General features: G+C 39.4%; 1 protein-coding gene and 1 long non-coding RNA gene across 12 annotated transcripts in view; one reads left to right on the top strand and one right to left on the bottom strand.

The window, feature by feature from the left end:
• The window catches only part of Csnk1g3 (casein kinase 1 gamma 3), a 104134-nt gene extending 95056 nt beyond the window's left edge, over positions 1–9078 (bottom strand). For 3 of the 11 annotated variants that reach the window (XM_020176301.2, XM_074076579.1, XM_020176302.2), the window contains exon 1: positions 8735–9075. The gene's annotated coding sequence lies outside the window, so the exon portion shown is untranslated. Of the gene's footprint in view, positions 1–8734 lie in introns of all 11 variants that reach the window. The other 8 variants (XM_074076575.1, XM_074076580.1, XM_074076573.1 and 5 more) reach the window with 5 other exon arrangements.
• A 132-nt stretch (positions 9079–9210) lies between these two features.
• Positions 9211–14933, top strand: part of LOC141424117 (uncharacterized) — a 78679-nt gene continuing 72956 nt past the window's right edge. Inside the window, exon 1 of the long non-coding RNA XR_012448983.1 lies at positions 9211–10196. This is a non-coding gene — a long non-coding RNA (uncharacterized lncRNA). The remainder of the gene's footprint in view (positions 10197–14933) is intronic.

The following is a 14933-nucleotide window of genomic DNA, read 5'->3' as shown; positions in this document are numbered from 1 at the left end:
CAAGCAAACACACAATAAATTTACTATTTAGTCAACTTTTCAATAGATTAGACAATATTCAAAATAATGATTTTTTAAAAGTGATTATATTTTGATACTTTATTAACTACAATCATTTAAGAATCTCAATTATCTGAAGATATTAGCCACAATATACCCTGACATTCATATGACAGAAAAAGAAACTCAGGGGTTGGTGGAGTGGCTCAAGTGGTAAGAGCACCTCCCTAGCAAATGTGAGGCCCTGAGTTCAAGCCCCAATACCACAAAAAAAGAAAAAGGAACTCAGTAATCTACAATCTCACTGAAAAAAAACTGGTATCACAGGATTACACATCATAAAGATTTGTATTTTTGTAGTGAGGGGAGTCATATTGTTTCAGATCCATAGAATAACTCTGGACCACAGCTCCAGAGTTAGTAACAGAGGTGGTGGTGGTGGTGGTGGTGGTGGAGGAGGAGGAAGAGGAGGAGGAGGAGGAGGAGGAGGAGGATTTGGGACAGAATTATTTATAAGAGATAATAGTTCTGCACTTTTCATAATGTTTTATAAAAAGTTGCATGTACAAATATCAGTTTTTATAAATGTCCCCTACAATTGATATCTAGGAGTTTCACCTCCCAAATGATGGCAGGCTATTCCAAATTAGAATTTTGTTAAAAGGACCTGTACTCATATATTTGCACAACATAAGACTAGTGGGAATACTTTGAATTTTCCTCTCTCCATCACATTACCTAACATATTTGCCTACTACTTTACAGTATTCATTGCTAGCATAAGTATTTCACAGAAATAGAAAATAAACATGACACTGACTGGAGACTGGGTGTAAGGGAAAAAAAAATCTCACTTCCCTTTTTACTAATGGAAATTCTGAATATAATTTTAACTCTAATATATTACTTTATAATACACCGCCTAGCATACCACTCAAGTCAAAGCAAACAAGTCTAAAAAATAGATAACACAATATTTTCAGAATGTTCAGAAGTCCACTACTTTTATAAAGTACACTTGTACCAAAAGGTATCACATGGCCAATTTCAACTTAAAACCTTAATATTTTTAATGAATTTGATTCTAAAAATAAGGAAAACTGAAAAATATCAATATATTCAGGAACACTTTATGCAAGGTATTATACAATGAAAGGAGATTATAGGTCAAAATCTAAGTTGGTAGAAAACAACCCCCATATTGTGAGAATATTTTCTTTTCTCAAAAACCTTTTTTATTATTTTTTCTGATGGCAGAACTATGCAGAGGCAGAGTTGAAAATTCAAACAGAGAATAACAAAACACATACAAATAAAAATAATCCCAACCCCCCCCACTTATAAATAAATAACTATCCTCAACTTATTCCAGAAAATGGGTGGGTTCACTTTGCAGATTTATAACCATACATAAATGTACCTACATTTATAAATATACATATTCTGTTTAAGATAATTTTCTCAAAAGTAAAAATATTTAAATTGCTCTATGCTCAGTCTGCTTCTCCATTTCTATTTAATGTGTATCAGGTTTAAGATTATTTAGTGGGTGAGTGTTTCTGTGTGCTTTTTTTTGTTGTTGACTTCTTGGGGGGAAATGGAAAATGTTTGCTTGTTTTACATTTTTAAAAAATTAGCAAAACCACTGACTAAATTTTCCCAAAGCCTGAGAACACAAATATCTGAACTAAAAATGTTTGGCTGATGGATTTACAGTGGTAGTCCAAGGTCCTGAGCAAATCTGTAATGTAGACAAGATTATTTTTATGACCTCCCACTTCTTGGTCAGAAGGTGCACTGCACTAGTAATTAGGATAAGAGAGCCCTACTAATCTAGTGTGTGACTCGAGCATTCTACACACCCTTCCTATGAATCATTTCAATTCTGAAGTTCTGTGATTCTCCCACGCCCCCCCCCCCTCATTCCACCACCATCTTTTTTGCTGTGGTCAGAATAGGTGAAAACCATTCTTTTTTCCTACCTCACTGAGACTGTAATTCAAAGTTTGTTTGACAAATTCTCATTTCCTCAATGTACCTGGTATGAGGAACAAAGTAATCTAATGAGATCAAATGTACAAGCAATTTTTTGGCAAGGAATAAGGGCAACAACTCAGAAAAAAAAGTTTAAACAAGTTTTACATACAAATTTTTAATTTGAAATTAAAATAGTTTTGAGTTCCATGGAAAATGTATGTATAACCTTACAATGTAATAACCTATTTTATTGACTCAAAATTAGTCAATTAAAAAGCTAGCAGTGTTTTCAGCTCTGAAAATATTCAGATCTGAACATATTTAAGATAGCATCATGGAAGGAGCTTTCTAGTCTTTCATCCATTACATCTGTACACTTTAGAGTTCAAAGTGCATTCCATATGCATTATTTATTTTCATTCTCAAAACAAGTAGATATAATGGTCATAATTGATTACTTTTCTTAACATGCATTTCTCCCACGTTCTTCTAACTTGCAATATTTTCGAAATATTCTCCCTCCATCACATAACTCAAGGAAGTGTGCCCCATCGCCATTTGCAGAGGCTATGTCCTGATTAGTAGAAATCAGTGCTGATAACCCTATTTACCTCATCAAAACTGGTTAAGACATGTAAAATATGAAGGGAAAAGTATGCTAGCAGTCTAATACAATAGGTTTCCTTCTTTTGCAAAAGAGGAAAAAAAGGGAGAAATTCAAAGAAGAAAAAAGCTCCACTCTTTCTTCTTGCCAAGGCATATCTAGATGTGATATCCTGCTACCAGCCTAAGGACAAATATGTTGGACAGAAAGCAGCACAGTCTAGAAAGTAACAGAGAACCCAACCAGAACTCTGAAGAGCCAGCTTTGAGCCTCCCACCACTCTATCTCCCAATTTCAATGTTACGTTTCAGTATCTACTTCATTTCACCCATTGTAATGCTGTGAAACCTGGGTAAACAGCATATCCCACATACTTTTCCTTTCTCAACCTAGGCCTTCTCAGTCGCAAGTTCTCCTTTCCACTGCACTAAGCTAGGCAAATCAGGAGCATAGCTGTTGTAAAGCCATTAAACAGCACCAAACTCAAGTGTTCCTAATACTCATAGAGAGTGTGGCATTTTCTCTTTTGAAGAATAATTGCCTCCACCAATTCAGACTGGGGAGATGTTTAAGTTATACAAAGGCTCCTTCCCAGTGTTGATGCTGTATAAAAGCTGAAAGCCACCATAAAAAACCAGTTCAGGGACCATACTGGGAAATAATGAGGATCAGACTGGCACTTGATTAGATAATTAAACATCTCACTCTGAGGAATGAATCTCTGATCAGGTTCAAGGATGCTAGAATCAGGCTGGCAGAGTGGCTCAAGTTGCAGAGCACCAGCTTAGCAAGTGTGAGACCTTAAGTTCAAACCCCAGTATCTTGAGGATAAAAAAAAAAAAAATTGCCAGAATCTATTTCTTTATTAAAAGATAATGCTATTAAATAAATCTCTAAGAGAGGGTATAAAGTAGGAAAGATGGTATATTGTTATTAATAGAAAAATTAACAGTTCTTAGGTTACCTTTAAAAAGAAGTCATTTTTAAAATCTACACACCCTAAACCTTTTAAAATTTTATCATTTTTACATTTAATCACACATGCATACATTGTCTGGGCCACCCCAAACATATACTGCAAATAAAACAAAATAAGGTACATTCACAAGGCCATCTTTTAAGGCAGGGCCAAGGTCTTTTCTTCAAGTTTAGGTCTACTGGTGGAAGGTTCTATTTAATTTTTCTTGCAAAAACCACACCCATAGTACAGCACCTGTAATTTCCAGTTTGTTTCTTAGTAACCTTACTGCAGAATCTTTTTAGATTGATTGGGATTTTTTTTTCTAAAATCATTTAAATTTCATCCTCACCTATTTCAACTGTAGTTGATTTTCAATACTTTCCCATTTTCAAAGCAGTCAACTTATTCTCACACATCTTCTAGCCTTAAGAGTTTGTTAAATAATGTCTCACGAAACTATGCAATTAAATACTGAGTGTAACTGCCACTAAGAGTTTTTTTAGTATAAATACCAATGATTCTTGGTAATCATTTGGAATTCTTGGTAATATGTTGGAATAAAAGTTCAAGAACAAACTAGAGTAGTTCACTGCCACTCAAACGAGTAAGTTAATTCTACAGAGAGAATAAAGGCTATCACTTAATCTCATGAGTGGGTTAAGCAGAGGTCAGTTAAGAGACATGAGACTGTAATGGGCTCTTCCTAACACTCTTTGGTTATTCTACCCACCAATCAACCCTCTAATAATTCATATATATCAGCAACTTCTAAAATTAAGGGAATACTGATAGAGCATCATACCTTGGCATTGTATATGAATTGTCTGACTCCTGATGAACATAATGACAGATTCTCAGTCTCTCTCTCTCTCTCTCTCTCTCTCTCTCTCTGTAGCTATCAGATAAAGAAAGTACTTCTAGGTGAAACAAAATTAAAAACATAATAAATTTCAATATGGCTTCAAATCTGACATAACTATACTAGAATCAAAAGCATTAAAATTTGTTGAATACAAATACAAAATACAGAAGTACTTTCAAGTTCATTGTTAAGAATGCTAAGATGATAGGCAGGAAGTGAAAGGATAAAGTAAAATCAATCACTTACTACAGTCTAAGAACAAATCAGTATATACCTTCCTTAAGTCCCATAATAGGAGGGAACTCTAAACATGTACAGTTTATAAATTCCAACTTTGAGAAGGGCTCAAAAAACATGTCTAACGAAGTCCTCCATGGTGTCTCCAAAAGTTACCTATCCCCACATGTATCTCTCTCAATCTATGTTTTCTAAGTAGTTTAGAGAGCCTTCACAGTCTCACAGTCTCTTTGTATTAATGGGTAATACACATTGGATTCCACACATTAAGAATCCCAAGTATGTCAAGTACCAATGGCTCATACCTAGAATCCTAACTACTCAGGAGGCAGAGATCAGGAGGATAGAGGTTCAAAGCCAGCCCAGGCACATAGTTTAAAAGACCCTATCTAGAAAAAAAACCATCACAATGAAGGGCTGGTGGAGAGGCTAAAGGTGTATGCCCTGAGTTCAAACCCCAGTACTGCCAAAAAAAAAAAGAAAAAAGAAAAAAGTCACAAGTATGGCTCTGTCCTGCAAATCAACACAAAGGCAATACTCTAAGGTAGCTTAGTCACTAGGACCATGCTCTGTGTGCCTACAGATTCACTGTTACCTAGAAAAAGATAGCTACCCCAAAACTGCTACTTCCAAAGACATTATATCTTGAAAAACCAACACAGAGACATACCAATAGGATCAAGTTATACCACTAAGTGTCAACTGCTTAAGAAAAGACATCATGAAAATAAAGGGTGGTAAAGTTGTTCTGCATTAAAAACAAAAAAGACAAAAAAGGAGGAAGATGGAAGGTTAGGGGGGAAAAACAAATTATTTATGATTTAAGACTATGAAATCAGCAAAAAAAATTATTTAGATATGCACTCTGCTGTTCCTAATGTACATCTTCAACAGGTTACTAAACTGTGTAAGCCTATTTCCTGCTCTCAAAAAAAGGGAATTACACTCATTGTCTTAACAGTATCCATTATGGTCCTTACACAAAGTAGGCAATTAAAATAAAATGTAACAGATATTGCATTGTTTGGGGGAGGTTCAAGGTAACACAAATTCAGATACAATGTAAGTTCTTTTTGAATGCCACAAGGAAATAGTTAGGAAAGAAAGCTGAAGGACCTTCCCTATAACATGATTCTACATGGATTCAGAAACTGGTGTTGTGACACTTTTCTAAGCAGTCCTTTAATAATGATGAAGTTTGGGGTTAAATTATTTTTAGGTTCATCTGGTTTTTAAGATAACAAAAAAGCTCAAACATATTTATCTGAAACTATGGATGTTCTTCATTTTATCATCCCACTGTTACAGTTAAATTTTCTTTATGTAGAGAAATTTTACATTTCACATTATCCATAGCAAATCTTATAATTAAATGTATTAACAATAACATAGCTATTCAATGACCTGCGTTTTGTTTGTTATTTAATATTTCACCATTCCCTCTGTTCAGTTTGATACATTGTTTTGGGAAACCCTTTGAAATAAAATCACCACTTGTCCCATTCTGAAAAAAAAAATCTGAACCAAAAAACTACACTGTAATAATGATCTATACCCAGCATACAGGAAATTACAGGATGGATCAGAGGGGTCACAGAGAAGTAACTGGAGAACTTCCCATTTCTTCCTGAGTCACAGTTTTACAGTCTGGATTATATTTCCTGTAAAACCAAATACCAGATTACCAGACACACACATATCACATGAAAGTAAAGAAATATAACAAAGTCATGTATAAACTGTTTTGGATTATATACTTTTTTGCGTTCCTCCAGGAGTGTGAATGATAGCAAGTTGACTATTTTGTTGTATTTTGTTTCCTTAAATTCACTACCCTTATGTGCCTACCTACTTTCAGCACACAAACTATATACTTGGCCCTTCAACATGGAACTGACTCATTTTTAACTACAAGGCATTCTGGACTTCCATGACCTGGCCTGATCTCCACCTACTTTCACAGCTTCCTCTTCCACAAGGACCTCATAGTATAGCAGCCTTATGTCCAGCTCAACAGGTCCTGTAACAGCCAACCACAAGCCTGCGCTCAAGCTTCCTTTGTCCCTAAAAAAGTACTGCCCAGCCTATTAAAATAAATGAAGGCCCAGATGGAGTATTACCAGTTCCACTCACTCATAACTACCCCCAAATTAGTACCTTACACACTTACACACACACACATATATATATACACACACACACCACGCTTTTGTGCTCCTCTAATAAAACCCACAGGAATCTTGTATTGAATTTATTTCTGAACATGCCTGCTTCTCCCCTGAAGACAACTACTGGGCTTACACATAGCAAAGGCATGGGTTGAATTAAAGTATTCCTTGATTGTAGTCCCAGTACTTTATCTTGAAGAAATAAATGATTTTCGTATTTTGAAGATTTTGCTAATGTTGGCAAATCTAATGGTAAAAATGCCAGTAATCACATAATTTGTTAATTTTTAAGCTGACAAATGTTAGGTCAATGAGTACAATAAATCATCAATAAAGATAATCATTTCTTAAGATTCCCCCTCTTCAAAAAAAGTCTCACTTGTATCAAGGTTAAAATTAATCTTTCTGAGCCAGGTGTGGTGACATGAGTTGGAGGCAGGAGAATCAAAGGTTCAAGGTCAACCCAGGCTACTTAAAAAGTTCAAGGACAGCCTGAGCTACAGAGTGAGACCTGTCTCAAAAAACAATAAAATAAAAATAAACTTTCTGTCCCCCATTCTAAGAGGAACTCCTACCTGACACGTTCCCAGAAATGCAAGTTCACTAAAAGCAAAATATCTATTCATTAAGAATCTATGGCAAAGCTACACAACGTATTTGGTAACACCTTTCTCCCATGTGAATCTTTTGTCCGACTACACAAGCTAACATATACAAAATATGGAGGCAGTTTGTCTTAGCTGAGGATTCCGTTTGTAAATAATTATAAAATACTCTAAAGAAATCTCCAAAAAAAAGTTATTAAGCATGTCACAAATTAGATCTGATTTTTCATGGAAAATGTTTTCTTAAACCAGCTTCACCTCTTTCTAATTCTAAATTATTCTTGCAATAATTTGTGATTTCACAGTGTATTTTTTTATGGGAAAGAGCCAATATTTTTTCAAAGAAACATGTGAGTTTGAAAATTGGATATTTTTATTTCAAAAAGTATTCCGTTTTAGACTTGACTATCTCTTATGTGGTCAAATGTCACTCATAATGACAAGATGTAAATGCAGGAGTAAAATAAATAAACCCGACTTTCTTCGTTTATTTTTAAAGGTAGCTTCTTGGCTTTCCGGTTTTAAGCAGATGTTCTAACAGGGTGCAGAGGGGACACCGACGACGGCCTGGGGCTCATCAGGACCGAGGTAAGTAAGCCTACTCCGCGCCACACATGAAGCAACAGTGGCAGTCTCCAGACTTTTCTCGCTCGTGAACTTTTCCTCCGTCCCGAGTCAGGAGGTGGGGGACCCGGGTGGCCGAGGCACCGGCCTCACGACCCACCCCACGAGCACACGCGTCCCCCAGCCCCGTCCTGCAGAGAAGCATGGGCACTGGGACCGGAGCCACCTCCCCCGCACGGGCATGAACAAACAACGACCATCACAGCCGCGCTCGCCCCAGCTACTGGCGGGGCTAAGTCTGAGCGAAGTCTGAAGCTCCAGCAACCAGGCGGATCGTGTCCCCCACCCCCCCAAAGAACCACCCGACGCGAAGTTTTCCCCCGACGGCAGCGCCGGCCTCCGTCACCGCCCTCCAGCCGCCCAGCGCCTCCCTCCGGCCCCAAGCGCCGGTCTGGGCAATCACGGAGCCGGGGGGCTGCAGCCCTCACCCCACGCCTCTCCTCCGGGAGGCCCGCGCCTCCCCCTCGCCGGGTCCCCACGGGCGCCGCGCCACTCGGGCAACTTTTGCACCAGCCCGGCCCGTGCCGCGGCCCCTCCTGCCCCGGGCGGGCGCCCTCGCCCCGCGCCTCGGCCCCGGGCCCGCGCCGCCGCCCGCCCGTCCCGCCGCCGGACCCCAGCCCGCCTACCCCGCCTCGGCCGCGCCACGACCGCCGCCCGGCCCGGGCCCGCCCAGCACCGGTGAGGAGGGCGCTTTACCTCAGAGGCGCGGCCGCGAGAGGCAGGGTCGCCCGGGCGCCGCGGCTCCCACGTCCGTCAGGCGGCGGCCGCGAGGGCACGGCGGCGGCACCTCGCACCGCCGGCGGCCGGAGGAGGAAAGCGAGCCACGCAGGGAGGGAGCGGGCTAGGAAGGGAACGGACGAGCGACGGATGTTTCCGCTCTACTGCCAGTGCCTCCTACCGCCGCCGCTGGCCGGAGAGTCGCCGCCTGGGCCGCTGCTGTCCCCACCAATGCAGCCGGGAATGAATGCACAGCGGGGCCTCGCTTATCCGGAGGTCAAACATCCTCCTGCCTCGAGCATCCGGATCGGCGCCGGACCCGGAAGTGAACACATGGAAAAAAAATAATCGAAAAGGAAACCGGCTCTCTAGCGGCGGCGGCCCCCGCCCCCTCAGCTGCCAGCAGGAGCGAAAAGAGCCGAGTAGATCCGAAGATTACACTGCCCTGCTCAGATTGGCCGGATCGCCGACCGGAAGGGAGGCTCCGCGCTCATTGGCTGGCAAGGCACGTAAAAGCTAAGCCACGCCCCGTCTCCACCTTCGCGCTAGCCGTGCGTAAGGGAGCGAGGAGCGGTTGTAGATGCGCGCAGGTTTTTCTGGATGAGGCCATAGGAGGGGAGGCTGAGTGAGGTCTGCCGAGAGAACTAGAGACAACGCTCCAGTGGTTTAGAAATGCTACTAGGAATTAGGTGAGCAAAGAACCTTAATGGCGCCATTTGCAAAGTCAGGGTGCAGAGACGTCCTCAGGTGTGCCAGAACAGCCCACCAGGTCCCAAACAGTCTTATGGCCAGGTCTGAGAGGATGACATCACTGGATTGACATTTTTTCCCACTTCTTTTTGACCCCAGTGTTACATCAGGGATTCAGATAGTTAGAAAAATGAATTGTGGCTCTCATTTGCTGTATGAAGAACTCCGTTGTTAGGCTCAGGTAATCCTCTGAACTACATAGTGTGGTTGATAATTCTGGCGATTTTTCATATGAACCTCCTGGAGTTCGAAGAGGCTAAACATGACTCGTGTCACGAACTTGTAATGCCCAATGTAGAATCAGTGTTTCTAGCTCCACTCTCCAGTCCATTCTACCCTCACAGGAAGAGCAGATTCTTCCTCTGTAAAGAACTGCTTCATGCTTAACACACCATCATTCTATAAGAGACTTAAGCAAGGGCCAGGGACACATATCCGTAATCCCAGCTACTGGGAGGCTGAGGTGGGAGGATCTTGAGTTAGGGGCCACCCTGGGCCTACACACAGAGGGGAGATTACAGAGGGAGGGAAGAAGTAAGGGAGAGAGAAAGAAAAGAAAAGAAAGGAAGAAGAGAAGAAAGAAAAAGGGAGGGAGAGAAGGGAAGGGGGGAAGAAGGAAAGAAGGAAGAAGAAGAAGAAGAAGGCAGGCTGGAAGGCTGGGTTGTAGGAGCACTTCCCTAATCTGCAAGAGGTGAGTTCAATACCCAGCACTGAAAAAAAAAGCACTAGATAAGATTTATGCATGCTCAGATTTAGAAAAAATAAGGTGCCTACTCAAATGATGTATCAGTCTCTGATCTGTCCCAAGACCCAATACTAGACAAGAAACAGCCAACCATCTGCAACTCAGAAAACTCTGTTATCAAATACACAACATCTAAATACTGTCTACAACTCCCAGCCATTTTATGCTATCTACCTTTAAAAAAAAACACTTTATATAAGCATATCGACCTAAATTTTGATAACTGTATAAGAAATACACGTGTAAACATATGATTAAATCATATTTTTAATTAGATAGGGACAGAAGTATTTATATTCCTAACACTTCAGTAAAGATTTTATATTAAAATTTAGCTGGAAACTCCTATGAATATTGGAAAGTAAATTAGATAGGAAGCAATTAAATTTTCAGTTCCATTCTATTAACATGTAAGAAAAAATGACTGTATGAAAATATTAATGTCTCCTGGCATTGCTACTCTTCAGGTACTTATACTCCATTAATATTTTAATTATTATTATAGCTAAAGCCTATGTGTTTCTGCCATCGCAGTTTTTTATAACATACTGAAAATGAATTTTCAGTCAAAATTTCTCTTTTGACAAAAGCTTTCTCTTCATTTCCTACAAGTGCTCTGCTTTGTTTGACAGAGAGAAAATGGTATATAAACTGTGAAAAATTAGCCATTTTCCCTTCTCTGTTAACATGAGGTTTCCAGTGGGAGAAAGAAAGAAGTGGGACAGTTTGATTGGGGCTTTAAGCAGGAAATTTTGAGATTAAGATATTTACTAAAATGTTGCAAAGTAAAAACAAATGAAATGTTCATTTTCTTCTTCCAAATTTTCCAAATATTTTAGCTATAAAAGGAAACCTGCCATGGTGATTTACTGGTTGACATAGGGTAAGGCTTTAGGCATCAGCAACTATACTTATTTTTTTCTTTTTCAATATTATCCTTAAGGTAAAGTACCTGGAAGAAAGATACAATTAAGAAAAAGTAAATGGTCAAATAGAAAGAAGAATACAAAATGAGACATTGTAACAGTGGCCAGGAGCTGGGACCAGAGCAATATATTTCACTTCTTCTCTTGTCAAGCCTGCAAGCAAGGGCAGGAACAAGAAGGATTCTGGGAGAATACCAGTCACCTACACCAGCTACATAAAGTTTTGAGGAAGGTATTACTTAGCAAAGTTTCTTCATTTTCAAGAGTAGAGCTGGAAAGAGTCAAGACGTTAGTTTATACCATCCTTAGCAGAATGATTTTCAGTATTTTGTAAGCAGAAAGATTAAACAAGAATCACAAAACTTTTCTGAGGCTTTATTATTTATAGCCGTTATCTCCAGAAATAATTAATAAAGATCTCACTTGACTTACTTCGAGCCATGGCATGATTTGAGTGTGTCCTCCCAAGAGGTCATGTGTTAGAACCTTAACTCCTTAATATAACAGTGTTGGGAACTGGGCCTACTGGAAGGAAGATGTTTGAGTCATGGAGTACAGTCGTTATGAATGGATTAATGCCTTTCTTGCATGAGTAAGTTCTCTCTTGTGGGACTTGATGCATTACTTTGAAACCAGGTTGTTATAAAGCAAGTCCACTGCTCAGCTATGTTGCCAATCTACTTTCTGCCATGAGTTGAAGCAGAATGAAGCCCTCTCCAAATCAGCCTCTTGATCTTGGACTTTCCAGCCTCCAGAACTATATAAATTAACCAGTAACAGGTATTCTGTTATAGGAAAATGAACTAAGACAAGCTGCCATAACAAAATATAATGGACTGAGTGATCTATGCCTTAAATAATATAAATTTATTTCTTACAGCTCTGGAGGCTAAAAATCCAAAGTCAGGGTTGCCAGTAAGGAGCAGTTCTAGAGAGAGCTTTCATCCTGGCTTTCAGATTGCTGCCTTCTTCCTGTGTCTTCACATAGCCTTGAGTGATCTCTTTCCTCTTCATACTTCCATCATGAGAGCCTCACACCCTCCCCTCATCTAAACTTAATTACCTCTCAAAGGCCCCACCTCCAAATACCATCACATTAGAGTTTAAGTCTTCAACCTATGAATTTCGGGGAGACAAAATTCAGTTCATAGCACTGCTCAGAGGAATACTTTCCATGTAGAAAATAAATCACTTATAAATAAAAGACAATAAAGAGTAGACACATTGTTGATAAGAAACGGTAACTTGTTGACAATGATATTAAAACCTGTAGACTAAAAGAATGTATTCACTTAAGAGAAAGAACTTCAATAAAGAAAAAAATCTCCATAGAGAAAAATATATAAACACCACAAAAGTATAAAAATGTTTTGCAAAAAGAGTGGCTAAATCTCTTGCTAGGCAATTTAATTTTTGGTTTTTTCCATTAGCAGACCTTAATTTTGGCAGCATTTAAGCAAGATTGGCTATCTAAAGAATGTTGTTTTTGATAAATGGAAGAGTTGGATAATGCTATTAATTTCTCTTAATGGTTTCAAGAATAGCTTGAATTCTGGGTAATATATGAATCTAAAATTTGGAGATGGTCTTATGATTAGTCCTTGTTACATTTTTTTCTCCAATTGTTTTCTTCCATTCACACATAATTATATCTCCCTATATCCATCTCAAGAGCCCATCATAGCTCATGAGCCAAATCTGAGCAAGAGTAAGTGTTTCATCAGTCCCTATTCATAGAAATCATGGAGTCTGCTGGATGAAGCTCTGGCTTAGAGGTAGACTTCAAACTCTGCCACTCACCTATCTTCCTAATGCTTTCTCAATGTGTATCATTGGACTTCTTTGGTTTCCTTTCGCAATTGAAACTGTAGCCTTTTCCAAACTCTCAATTAATGCAGAGAAGGTATGAATCTGCTTTGGAAAACTTTTTGCTAGTTTTGGTTCTAACTAGATCCCATTTCCCTGGATGTAGCCCTGCTTTGATAGATTACCTTTAAGATATCAAAATTCTTCAATAATGATGGATTAGGATAAGTAGGATGACTGGATTTTTATATCCTTCTGTGAATAGGACAACACTGGTGCCAAAGCTTGCTAAGCCATGTCTGAATGTCATGTGCCCTTTGGACAGTAAACAAGGAAGTCACCCTCTTTGTCTAATTATGTTTCTTTAGTCTCTGTCATACTTGATCGTGCTTGGTCTTAACTTTATCCCTCTCTTCACAACTTGTACCTTGTACTACTGAATTCCTGACTCATCTTCATCCTCCTGTCTATTCCTATTATGGTATTGATTCCACATCTGACTAAACAAAATCACAAGGCCAACCGAAATTAACTTTGGTACAAGAGGATACTTCAGTTAGAACCTGTGCTTCTATTTAGTTCTCCTCTTCTTCTCCTATAATTAAGATTATGCCACTTTTAAGTTTTCCTCTATACTTCTATCCACCCTTCCACAAGCTATTTAAGTAGCATTAACGTCAGTCCCTCTGTAAAACGAGGCAGCAATACCTCTATCATATTGATATAGGGAACATTAAATGCAATGATATATCTGTGATGTGCTTATCACTGTGTCTAGCACATAGTAAGCACTAAATAAATGTTTGTTGTTATATACCAAATGACCTTGAGGAATCTATATTTTCCAAACCAACATGAATGGCAATACAAGTTGAAAATATCAAGTCCCAAGCTGTCTCCTAGCATTTAAGAGTCTGACTTAGAATTGGACTTACGATCTTAAGTATTGCAAACCAAGGCATAACATTATTTGAATTTGCTTCAGACCCTATTCTTGATTTTACCAAGTGTATATGAATATTTATGGAATACTGTCTATACCACATGTATTTATCTTTTCCTAATAGCACTCAGATTTCCCTCAGATGAGTTTTCTCCATCTCACTCTATTCAGGGACCAGGGGCCATGCCTGCCTCAGGTGTGTTATAAGGTGAGGAGGAACAATGGGGGAGTAGCCTTCCCGTGCATGGTTTGGCTCTGTATCTGTGTGAACACTTGAATTCAAAGCCTAAGTTCAGCCTTGCTTCAGTGATTTGGCTTCACTCCAATATAATCTCTAAGTGTCTTGCTGTCATTGTGAGGCTCTCTGGATTCAGGTTTGTGTTCTCCTAATTGATAAAGCCAGTCACATCGTGCCAAAAGCTTTGTATTTCAGTGCAGCTGCCTCCTGTCACCAGGCAGCTCTACCTCAGCTTCTTGCTGAAACCCTGCCAATTGTAGACCTAACCCTTTGGACTATGACTTACCGCTTTGTGTTCTGCCAGCTTGGGTGACCTGATCTAACTGAGAACAAATTTCAACCAAATGCCAATACTTGCTGCTTTCTAGAACTGTGACCTTAATATGTATTAGTGTATATTTGTCAATTTATAGTCATAATAACAAAAGTCATATAGTCCTGTATGCTATTCCCTTTACACATGTGACCTGTGCTCTTCTGATCTTGTTAATACATGTCAGCAAAGAAAGATCAACTGGTCCTTTACAAAGTTGATGTATCTATTTGGGTACTTGGTGATGGGGTGGCACTTGCTTTCACAAGCTGCGTAATGAAATCAGTTCTGCCTTTGTAATATTAAAGAGAATCCAGTTGTGGAGTGTCTGGGCTACAAACCAAATGTTCAATCCTCAGCTAACTTCTATAAGTCTCATGACCAAAGAAAGGAGACATTAGTATCTCTCTAGAAGTCTGTCAATGCTGTGACAGGCTACTCTGTTGAGTTTTGATCA

Source organism: Castor canadensis, chromosome 6 (assembly GCF_047511655.1).
Source record: "Castor canadensis chromosome 6, mCasCan1.hap1v2, whole genome shotgun sequence".
NCBI classification, from domain to species: domain Eukaryota; kingdom Metazoa; phylum Chordata; class Mammalia; order Rodentia; family Castoridae; genus Castor; species Castor canadensis.
The sequence above is the reverse complement of the archived record's forward strand: the minus strand, read 5'-3'. Positions and strand labels throughout refer to the sequence as shown.